This window comes from Quercus robur, chromosome 10 (genome assembly GCF_932294415.1).
Source record: "Quercus robur chromosome 10, dhQueRobu3.1, whole genome shotgun sequence".
Lineage (NCBI taxonomy): Eukaryota > Viridiplantae > Streptophyta > Magnoliopsida > Fagales > Fagaceae > Quercus > Quercus robur.
The window spans coordinates 18,604,561-18,616,140 of NC_065543.1; positions in this window are offsets into that span (position 1 = coordinate 18,604,561).

Below are 11,580 nucleotides of genomic sequence, written 5' to 3' on the forward strand. Positions count from 1 at the left end.
AGTTTAATGAATCCAACAAATTGGTTGAAAAGTATAAGAAACTTGCTGAGCATTCTCTTGAAAAACTAAAGAAGTTTGAATGTTTGAATATAGACTCGGATGCTAAACTTGTTTTGTCTAACAAACCTGTTGATGATCGTAAATGTTAAAATGAATCTCTTAAGATGCATGCCAAGTGTTTAATTGCTGAACCTATTGTTAAAAAGGAAGAAAACATTTGTTGCAATCATGTTGTGAGACTCGATTTTGTGCCTAGTGTGAGTTCTACCTCTAAAGACAAATCGATGTACATTCCTCCATACAAAGGAAACCAAAAAGTTGAGAGAAAGGCTCCTAAACCTAAGCCTTCGTTTAAGTCTCATCCTAGGGATTTGAATGGATCTAAGTTTATTCCTACTTGCCACCATTGCGGTGTGATCAATCACATATGTACGTTTTTAGACCCCTTAAAACACAATTGGATTAACCTAGTTAATTAGCTAAGTTATTACTTAGTCCAAATTCCAGATCTAGGTTATCACAATCAAACAATCATATCATGCATAGTAGCAGAAATATAAATAACATAATGATATGATGACTCAGGAAAACTAAACTGGTAAAAAACCTGGGGAGGATTTAACCTAACTATCCTCAAGGTAAACCTGAATCTACTATGAAAGAATCGAAGTTTTACAATAGAACTTAGACCACTAACATCCTATTGCTACCCACCAGTAGATACTTACTAACACGACCACGTGCAAGCTCCGAGACCACGGACTCCTTCTTTCTTGGATTCTCCAGCAAGTACAAGCACGCCCGCTTGTGTTTCTTTAAGCTTCTTAGTGCAGCAACTGAATGATCATCAAGCTCTCAATCAAATCTCCTTTTTGATAATCCTAAGCATGTGTGAAAGCAACCATTTCTAGATCTCACGAGAGATTCACACACAGAGCAAAATAGAGCAACATAAAAAATGTGGGTAGGGTTTGCCTTTTATACTTAGGGCAAAACATAAAACCTTACACGTTTTAATAGGCTAGGGTTGAGTTGGAAAAATTTTGCAGAAAAAACATTCTGCCCGAGATTCGATCGAACGAGTCTAAGCTTCGATCGATTGAGCCAGGCCGAAATGGACACTTAATTCTGCAACAGCTTGATTCCAACTTTACATAAAAGACACAACTTTGAGCAAGTCTAAACAAAACTAAACAACCTATTTTGATCATGGTTTGCCAACAATACACATTAGAGTTCTAATATATTAGTTCCTAAGTACTTAGAACCTAACAAACTCCCCCTTTGGCAATCCATGACAAAACACAACTTAAAGCTCAAAGTTTACAAAGAAAAGCCCTTTACAAAAAAATGCCCATTATAACAAATCCAATCCTAACTACTATCCATCAGTTGCAAGTGTAGACAACAGCTCAATTAAATCAACCTGTATATTTCCTAAAACACTAAACAAAACGCATAAACGTATGTGTGACAAAAAAACAAAAATAGTAAATCAACAAATATGCAAACTAACTCTCTCCCTAAGTTAGATACATCAAAAACAATGTTAACTCCCCCTAAACAGAACATTCTTGTATTTTCCACACATATTCTCACATTTCATCTAAATCTCCCCCTTTTTGTCACGAATTGACAAAGATAACTCAAACAAAGAGTAACAAAGGTCAAGAGAAAATAGACAATCAAGGGAACACAAAACAATTCAACTCTATAAAAATAGAGACAACTCCCCCTATGAAGAGCAACAACTCTCCCTATGAACAACAAAGATTAAAGACAAGCTTCTCCCCCTATAAAATAGGAAAAACAAAACAAGTTTTGGAAAAAACATATTAGAGGAAAATTTAGGAGGTGGGGATAAATAAAAAGACGCAAACCAAACTTTAAAAAATTAAGTTGAGGATACACATGAAAAAAAATATTCTCTCTTTCAATAAATGCAAACATGACACTATGTGACTCATAAACAGTTGCATGAGGAGAGAAAATATTTGCACATTGATTATCCATCATATCTCTTAAGAAAAAAAAAATTTCCTGCAGTTCACACATAAAAAATAGCATATATCAAAAAGTACATAACTCAAAAATTAATCAATCAATTTTTAAATCAGTTGAGTACCCAATTTAGCAAAGTGTATGCATGTTATGTGTGAAACAATGAGAGATATAACTGCAAAACTGCAAGATGGATATAGAACACAATGCAAGGCATGTGAATCCTAAACATAAATGATGCATAAAAAAAATTTGGTCAAATACTTAAAAACTGAAATTTTTTAGTTTCGATCGATCGAATGCCAATCGAGTTAGGCAGATTCAAACCAAAAATTTTTATCGCAATTTTGATCGGTCGAGTAATAGGTTCGATCGATCGAAAATCTGGAAAAGTGAATTTTTGAAAAATAGAGCAAATTAATGCAGAAACTCCTCAAAGCACATTGTATTATGAATAAAATGCATGAGTATGAGTTGAAAAGTTTTTCAAAAACACTTGAATTCAACCCAAATCTTCCAAAAACAAATTTTTCAAACAATTTGACCTCAAGTCTCAAACTTTAAACACATTTTGCATTAAAATCAAGGAACTTTAATCTTGGATGGCCACAACAAGATCACACACAATATAATGTACCAACTTTAGCAAAGAGTAACTTGTGTAGTGTGTGCAACTAACAAAAAATTGAGATACATGTGAGGTGATATGTGAATAGTAATCAAGCACAAATTCTACAAAATTCATCACATAGAATTTGAAAGAGACTATCACCTAAAGAGTTACATCATATAACTCCCACATCTCCTAGAAAACAAGTTTGCAATCATGTAAGTTTCTTGATTTGCCTCATATTGTACACACCAATTTTTATTTGATTAGAAACTTATTAAAATAGTCGGGATAATGTACACACCAATTTTATTTGTTTGATTTAACATTAAGTCCAATAATGTATACACCAATTTTAACATTTAAACCGAGGCTACACCTTATGTTCATTTTGTGTATGTGTTACACTTTCTTGAGCACAAAATTTTACGATATGCACTAAGGTGTTCATGATTGGCTAGTAAACAGTGGTGAGATGGTTATTTATGCCTTTCTCAAATGGTTCAAGTCCGACAGTCAAAGACATATGACTTCAAGATCAAGACAAAGTGATAAAAAAACTATAAACATCTCCCACACAACATGCACTACAAAGCTCAAACTAGTAGTGCAATAAAAGAAGCTCATCCAAGCTAAACAAGGTACATAAACATGTTATGTAAAGATAATATGACCAATCCTTGATAATAAATCCAAGATGTGAAATACAAAACACAAAAATCCTTTTGGAAAAAAATTTATGACCAAAAACAAAAAGCACACATTATACTAAATGAACAATGCAAATGCAATGCATGACAGTGCTTAACTAAGCTATAGAGGGTACACAAACAAGAAATATCAATTTCTTAATTAACCCATGAGTACATGTACAAACTAATACATACTCACACAAAATCAGAAATAGCTTAGCACTTATATAACACATATTATTCAAGTTTCCCCACAATGTCAAGCATGTTCTAAATCAAGAGAGAGATATCATAATTCATGTAATCCTCAAGAAAAATAAAACAACCAAAAACAGAAACAAAACATGTCCACAAATAATTGAAAGAATTAAATTAAGGACAAGTTAGCAACACTCACCTTAGAGAATCTTTTCTCACCCATTTAGCACGAGTCGTCAGCTTTGTAGGTGAAAATCCATGTGAAGCAGAGTGTATTTGAGGGATTACACCAACTTTCTGAGAAAGACTGAAATCCTGCAAATTCCTTTCACAAGCCAACAAGCTTAAATTTTTCAAAATAATATGAAACAATTTATATGGACTTATGGCAGGAGAAATATCATCACATATCCTAGATTGAAACACTGAATGCTTAAATTTCAATTTATGACAATTAGGACGAATGTGATTGGAGACACCACAAAAGTAACAAACAGGAACAAATTTAGGAACATCAGTATTCCCAACAACAAATCTAAATCTAGTCTCAGATTTTGGTTTTTGCCTCAACAAAGAACAATTTGGTCTAATATGGCCAACAACACCACAAAGGTGACAGGTAGGCACAAAAACAGATTTATTATGCTCTCTAACGGTAGGTTTAGACTTAGGTTTAGAAACTTCAGCGTTTACATCAAAACTTTTACCTTTGTCTAACCTAGCAAAATAACCCTTTTCTTTATTATTCCTCTTAAAAGGGGGGATATAAACTTTCTTAGCTTTAGGCTTAAGAGAAATAGAAACACTTCTGTTATCAACATCATGCTTGGTAATAGTCAAATTTTCAATTTTAGTTTTAGATTCAACTAACTCTTGTTCCAAGCTTTTCATCTTCTCATCTTGAGAGGAAATTTGATTTCTCAAAAATTCATTCTTTTTATTAGATTCATCTAATCTAACAACCAATTCCTCTTTTTCAAGATAAGCCTGAATTCACTATGAAAGAATCGAAGTTTTATAATAGGACTTAGACCACTAACATCCTATTGCTACCCACCAGTAGAAACTTACTGACACGACCACGTGAAAACTCCGAGACCACGGACTCCTTCTTTCTTAGATTGTCCAGCAAGTACAAGCACACTCGCTTGTGTTTCTTTAAGCTCCTTAGTGTAGCAACTGAATGATCATTAAGCTTTTAATCAAATCTCCTTCTTGATAATCCTAAGCATGTGTGAAGGCAACCACTTCTAGATCTCACAAGAGATTCACCCACATAGCAAAATAGAGCAACATCAAAAACGTGGCTAGGGTTTGCCTTTTATACTTAGGGCAAAACATAAAACCTTACACGTTTTAATAGGCTAGGGCTGAGTTGGAAAAATTTTGCAGAAAAAACAATCTGCTCGAGATTCGATCGATCGAGTCTAAGCTTCGATTGATCGAGCCAGGCCGAAATGCACACTTAATTCTGCAACAGCTTGATTCCAACTTTACATAAAAGACACAACTTTGAGCAAGTCTAAACAAAACTAAACAACATATTTTGATCATGATTTGCCAACAATACACATTAGAGTTCTAATACATTAGTTCCTAAGTACTTAGAACCTAACAACATAAGACCACAATGTTCCATGTTGAAGAGAGAACAAAACCATGTTACTAGATTCTTCCCTAAAAAGTATAATGGATCTAAACCTATTGTCTGTCACCATTGTGGTGCCTTTGGTCATTTTAGACCTCATTGCTCTAAGTTTCAAACTCTTAAAAGAATCAAAAGAAAAGAGGAACTTGAGCTTCTTGGAAGTTGTGCTTTGCATGCTAAACCAGATTTAATCAAAAGTGGTAAGTTGTTAATGCATATGGTTAACGCTCTTACCTCCTTGTCTATATGCATTTCCGGTTCTTATTCTTCCAACCCTCATCTCACTTCTCATAAGTCACTCATTCCAAACAATCGCTCCGTTTGGAGGAGGAAGGGTTCTTATGGTTGAGCTTATACTCTTTTGGTCCTTGATCTAATTCTTTTGATCTTTGTAGGACCTTTCATGCATTGGATGCTTCATTATCTCGCATTTGTGCATCATGCATCTGTTTATATGCATTGTATTTGTTTTTGCATTTGGACTTACTTTTATGCTTTTGTTTTGTGTGAGTAAAAAATCCAAAAACACATAAAAAGTGGAAAAATCAAAAAGTTTGATCATATATGTTTGAGCATATTTTACATGTGAGTTTGGCCTAGTACCTCCGTACTAATGACATGGTGCATTTACGAGCTTAGCTGGTTATGTATGCACATTTTTTAAGTGTGCGCAATATCTAGAAATCTATGCTTGACTATTGTAAATAGATCTTCAAGCTTGTCATGAATGATTAGTCAATAGTCTTGTTTGATCTTAATACATGCGTAGACTTGTGCCTATATATCTCCTCACAATTTCTTTTTTTTTTTTTTTCAAAGAGCTCTACAAATGTCTACCTCTAAAAAGAGAAAAGAACTGAAAAAGCCTTACTTTGAAAACTAGTTTGACTAGGAAAAGGTGGAGCAAAATTGTATTAAAATATGTGGTGCCAAAGCCAAAGGCTTATTCGTCAAAGAAATATCAAAAGTTCATGGCATTGTTTCTAAAAAATTTGAGTTGTATTGATCAAAAGCATGAAAAGTGAAAGCCATATGAAATGCTTTCAATCAAATGTAAACACTTTGGTGGAGGGGTCATATATGTTCATTTCTACAAGTGAGATGGGTCACCTGACTTTGTGCTAGTTGTGTATGACTTAATTGAATTGATCATTGAAGCTTCATACTAGACTATGGAATAGTTTATACTTGATTCACACACACAACACACAATACTAATTTTCAATGAATCTCTATTTCATTTGTGTGATTGTACGTGTTCAAATGTGATGTGTGTGTGCTCAACCATATGTGGATCAAACTAAAAACTTTTTTAATCGTTTTATTTGTATTTGGAAGTGTTTTTCATCACTTTTTGTTTCTAGGTTTTGTACCTACTTTGTTTTTCAATGTTTCAAGCTTGGTTTTGTGTTGAAAAACAAGGATCAGAGTCTTTCGCGAGTAGTTTGCGACTTGCCTGTGAGTTGTGAAGCTGGAAAATACATTTTTAGCATTTTTGGTCATCAAACAGAGACTTTCGTGAGTAACTCGCAAGAAGGGTTTACCTGTAAAGTACCTGCAAAAATTCCTAGCTACTTGCAAAAATTTCCAGATCAACTATTTTATGGATATTTAGTGAGTTTTTGGTTCAAAACTCCTCATATGTGTCTATTATGACTCTATCCTCTCCAAACCCTCTTTTTCAAAGCTTTTACATCAAAACCCAACTAATTTCAAGTGTTTTACATTCCATAAACATCTCTAAGGTAATCTTTAACGTTTTTAATTGATTTTAATCATTAGATTATGTTTTTGGGGGTTTTATGTTTATAGTTGAGATTTTCTCAAATGGGAGTTGAAAAACTTAATTTTTGTCAATCTTTTTTATTGGGTTTTATTTTAAATGTCTATTTTCTTTGGATATTGGCCCCTTGTGGCAAAAATAACATGTATTTAGACAAGATTTTCATATGTTCTTGCATTGTTTAACATACATTTGTATTGTGTGTACTCAAAGTGTTTGATAAAATGCCTCTATGGTATTTTTTCACTCTTTTGGACTCTAATGAGTACCAATTTTTGGGGATCACCATAATTATTCATGTTTATCATGTTTTTATTGTTGGTTGTGTGTTTTACACACTTTTCCCCTTAAGTGCTTGCTTATGCATTGGTTATGCATCTCATATGCACACTAGATGCACCTTTGATGCACACACTTTAACACTTGACATGTTTTGCATTCACTCATGCTAGTTAAGTATTTTTAGACATTTTAGCACATATAACATGATTCTTATGTCTATGTCATGCCTTGGTCTATATCTTGTTCCATCCTCCTTAGCATGTCATGTTTTCTTTATGCTTTGTAACATTTTGTTTTTAAGATATTGTTGAGGTCCAAAATATTACAAGTATTGAAATCCAAAACTAATGAGCCCTTAAGGATAGAAAGTCCCAATCCATAAGTCAAGGCCTATTTAAAATAGGTAAAAGGTAGCCTAAGTTCATGAATGGGTAAGCCTTGGGCCTTAGAGAAGGAAGAAAAAAAGTAAAGGAAGCTTAGCCCAGCCTCTGTGAGAAGAACTCCCAAGGAGCCTAGAAAAAGACTGGACCAGGATACTGAGGAGTTGTCAAAACCAGGGAGGGGATCCTCAGGAAGTGCAGGAAAGAATTAGCTGGGAGATGGACAGCTCAGAAAAGCATGCTCATGGGCACAAGGAACAAAGAAAGACATGTCCCATTAGCTGCCTGCGACCCAGAAAAAAGGCATTAGAAACAGATAATGACTTAGGCACCAGCACCTATGAAGGGAAGCTTGGTATCTCGGGAAGAGCAGCAAGGTGAACTATTAAGGAAGGTGGCTAGGGATCTTTCAGCCTGACAGGGGAGAATCTGCCTATTTAGAGAAAAAAGACAAATGATGAGATAGCCAAAAGGGAGGTTCTGAAAAGTCTCTCTAGTAACCTTGGAAAAAGAGATTAAAAGTCAGTCCCTAGGACCTCCAAAAGGGGAAGGTTAGCTGATGACTTTTTGGAGGGAAACCTCAAAAGGGGAAAATAGTGAGAAAATAAGGAAGGGACCAGCCACCAATGTTTCTGACACAACATTGGTTCTAGTACCCAAGGCAGAAAATGGAGGGAATTAGTGGTACACTAAAAACCCTAGGAATGTGCTATAAAAAGGGGAGAAGCCATCAGCAAAAACCATTTAGCAAAAACTTATCAGAGCCTAAAAAACCTTTGAAAAACTTCCTTAAGATTTAAAAAGGGAGAAAAGGGGAAAAACATCATCCAAGATCTTGAGGCAAACACTAGATGATACATTTGGATTCAAAGGGATTCAAACCTTACAAGTCTTAGAAGCCTAAAAGAGCTGTCTAAGTCTATGACTTTTGAATTTATTTGGACTTTGTAACATATCCCAGTGCAAAAATGACATAATGTATTAGAAACTCAAGAAATAATGAAGCATTATTTCTTATTCTGAGGACCCTTTACGTTTTATTCACTTTTCCTTTTACTTATATCATTCTTTATTGTTCCCCACTGTACAATATGTATATATTTTGTATGTATAAGTGTGTATGTATTGTAGGATCCATGTTTTGTGCACAACTTGGTTCGTAATCAACCCAATATAGCTGTGGTGAACCAAGCCCAGTCTACCAAACAACAAGTATAAGGCCCAGGATCCTTGTTTCTACTTGGGCCTAAGTACTATCCAAAAAAAGAATGCACATATGTTTTATTCTTTGTTTTGAGCTTCATTTTCTCATTCATCTTGCACCCCACGTGCATCTTATCCTTATTCATATCTTCTTTTCTTTCCCTCCTTCCTCTTGATTCATTTGTCAATTCATGACAAAAAGGGGGGAGAGTATACTGGAGTGTATCGTCATTTCTATATGACTCATGAGCACATTCTCAGGGGAAGTTATTCTATATCATGCACATTTGTAGGGGTAGAAAGCCATAGGGGAGATGTATATACCAAGGGGGAGAAGTCTTTTCTTTTCAAGAAAATCTTGCTTTGTTTGTTTTATTCTTTGTTTGTTTTCTTGTTTTGCTTTATGGTGCATTGAGTTATGTTTAGTTTCCATGCTTTGTTGTTCTCATTGCATCGTGTTTATGTGTTGGACATGCATACATCCTTATGCCATTGTGCTTTGTTCATTTCATGTTCGAATGATCATTTGGTTTGCTATATGATCATTGCAGTCATTTCTATATGATTGTCATGTGTTTGATCAAGTTGCTCATATATGTCACATCATGTTTACTTGATCGCACTTTACTTGTTACATTATTCTTGTCCTTTTATTACTTGCTTTACCTTGAGGGTCTAATGCGTTTTGTGTAAGTGGTTCAAGTTACAGGTATATATGTTCCAAGTTCATCACAGGTTTTAGATTTAGGTGTGAGTGAGTTTCGCCATTACTCCCAAACTCACGTTTAAGTCTAGAGTCTGTTATAGGGTGTTTTTGTCATGGAATAAAGGGAGAGATTGTAAAATTGTGATTTACAACTATGTTTTATGTTGGCTTTATTCCATGACAAAAAGTGTTGTAATTGCATTAATTTTGTTTCTTGTATTTTGTAGAATTTTATTGTATTGAGTTTAGTATTAAGTTGGTGAAGAATCAAGCATGAAATGAAGAATCAATGCAGTTTCGCAACTAGCTCGCAAGAAGCTCGCGAGTAACTCGTGAAAAGGGCACGTGAGAAGCACATGCTAGAGGCTAAAAAGTCAAGTGCCAAACTGCATTTTGCGAGTGCTTCGCGAGACAGGCCATCTCGCGAAGTACCCACGAAACATTCTGCCTTGAGGATTTTAAGTGTGACTTTTTTACCCTTCACCCATACTATATATACCTTTATTACCCACAAAAGTAGAAGAGACTATCCAGAGAGAAAAACCCTAGATAGATTTTTTACAACATAACACACCCATCTTTTAGAAAGAGAGATTCATCCTAAGTGAGAAATCCTTGTAGCCTCTTTTCCTTCCCTCTCCCATTGTCATACCTTGAGAGAAGATTTGTACCCAACCACAACCCACACATTTTCAAAGTGTAGAGAGTGTTTTGGAGCTTGGGAAGTTTTGAGGATTTGCCAAAAGAAGCCGGTGACGCTTAGCAGATGCAATCAAGCATATTGCGGGATTCAGAAAGCTAGAGAAGACATGACTCCGAGAAGTCCGTTGGTAGTAGGACCTTGGAGGGCTCAAGTACATTGGATAGACTAGGCTTGGAGGGTCTTTTGTTATTCGTGTACTCTAACTTTATTCTCTAGTGGATCGATTTCGACTTGGAGGGTCGCGGAGAGGTTTTTCACTGAGTTCTTCGATTTCCTCTTCGATAACACGTCTTAGTGTTATCTTGTATTTGCATCTCTCTTCCCTTTCTCTTGTGCTTTACATTTATTTTTGTTGTTCATGTTTATACACTAGAGTAGTATCGGTTCATTGCGCACATTTACTCTTGTTCCACACTTTGATTAAGTAAGAGTAAAAGCAATCTAACCGTAATTTAAAATTTGGGGTCTAAACAAGCTCGTGTGTTTTTAGCACAAATTTGAGCTTTTAGAAGCAAATGAAGGTGCCTCCGTTGTCAAAGCCCAAAAATGGAGCTCTATCTATCTATTTGAGTCTCGATGTGTCTGTGTATGAGTGAGGACTCCAGGAAGTCAACTGGAGTGAAAGAGAAGAGAAAGAGAAAAGAAAGAGAACTCACCATCGGTGTCACCGCTACAATGGACCTTAGGTTCATCGAGTTGGGTTTGTGCGCCAAATTTGCCAAATATCACAATTTTTTAGCAAACTTTTAAGAAAAAAACATATTGACAAAGTTATTTAGTTAAGTAGCACATTTAACTCGAGTTCCAAGTAATATGAGCTCCACTGCTTGCGAGCTATTTGGAACTTGAGTTTGACAAACTCGAGTTACAAAAGTGTGCTACGTACATAACTAAATAACTTTGTCATGACGTATTTTTGCTAAAATTGTGCTATTTGGCAAATTTGGCATGGGTTTGTGGATTTTGGGTTTGTCTATTGTTTTTATTTGCAAATGTGAAACAGTGTTGTGTAAATATGTTGAATTTATGCTTTTATTTTTGTACAAAAGAGCGCCGTTTTTGGGACTGGTTTGGTAAAAAAAATAAAATGTCCGCACGATGATGTGTTACTTGATAGCCAAGACTAACCGCGGGTGTGTTTTTGCTAATGGAACCAAATTTTAGAGTGTAACATTAAATTTTAGGATGTAAAATCTAAACAACTCTAAATTTTAGGATTGTACTTTTCAATTTACCCTAAATTCTAATCTAATTTGGATTGTAATCTTTGTTTAACAATGTCATATAGGAAGTATTATAAAAGGAGACAAAGAAGCATGGGAATATAAGAAAAAGTGAACGATCGATGATTATGAAATTATGGGAAAAAAAAAT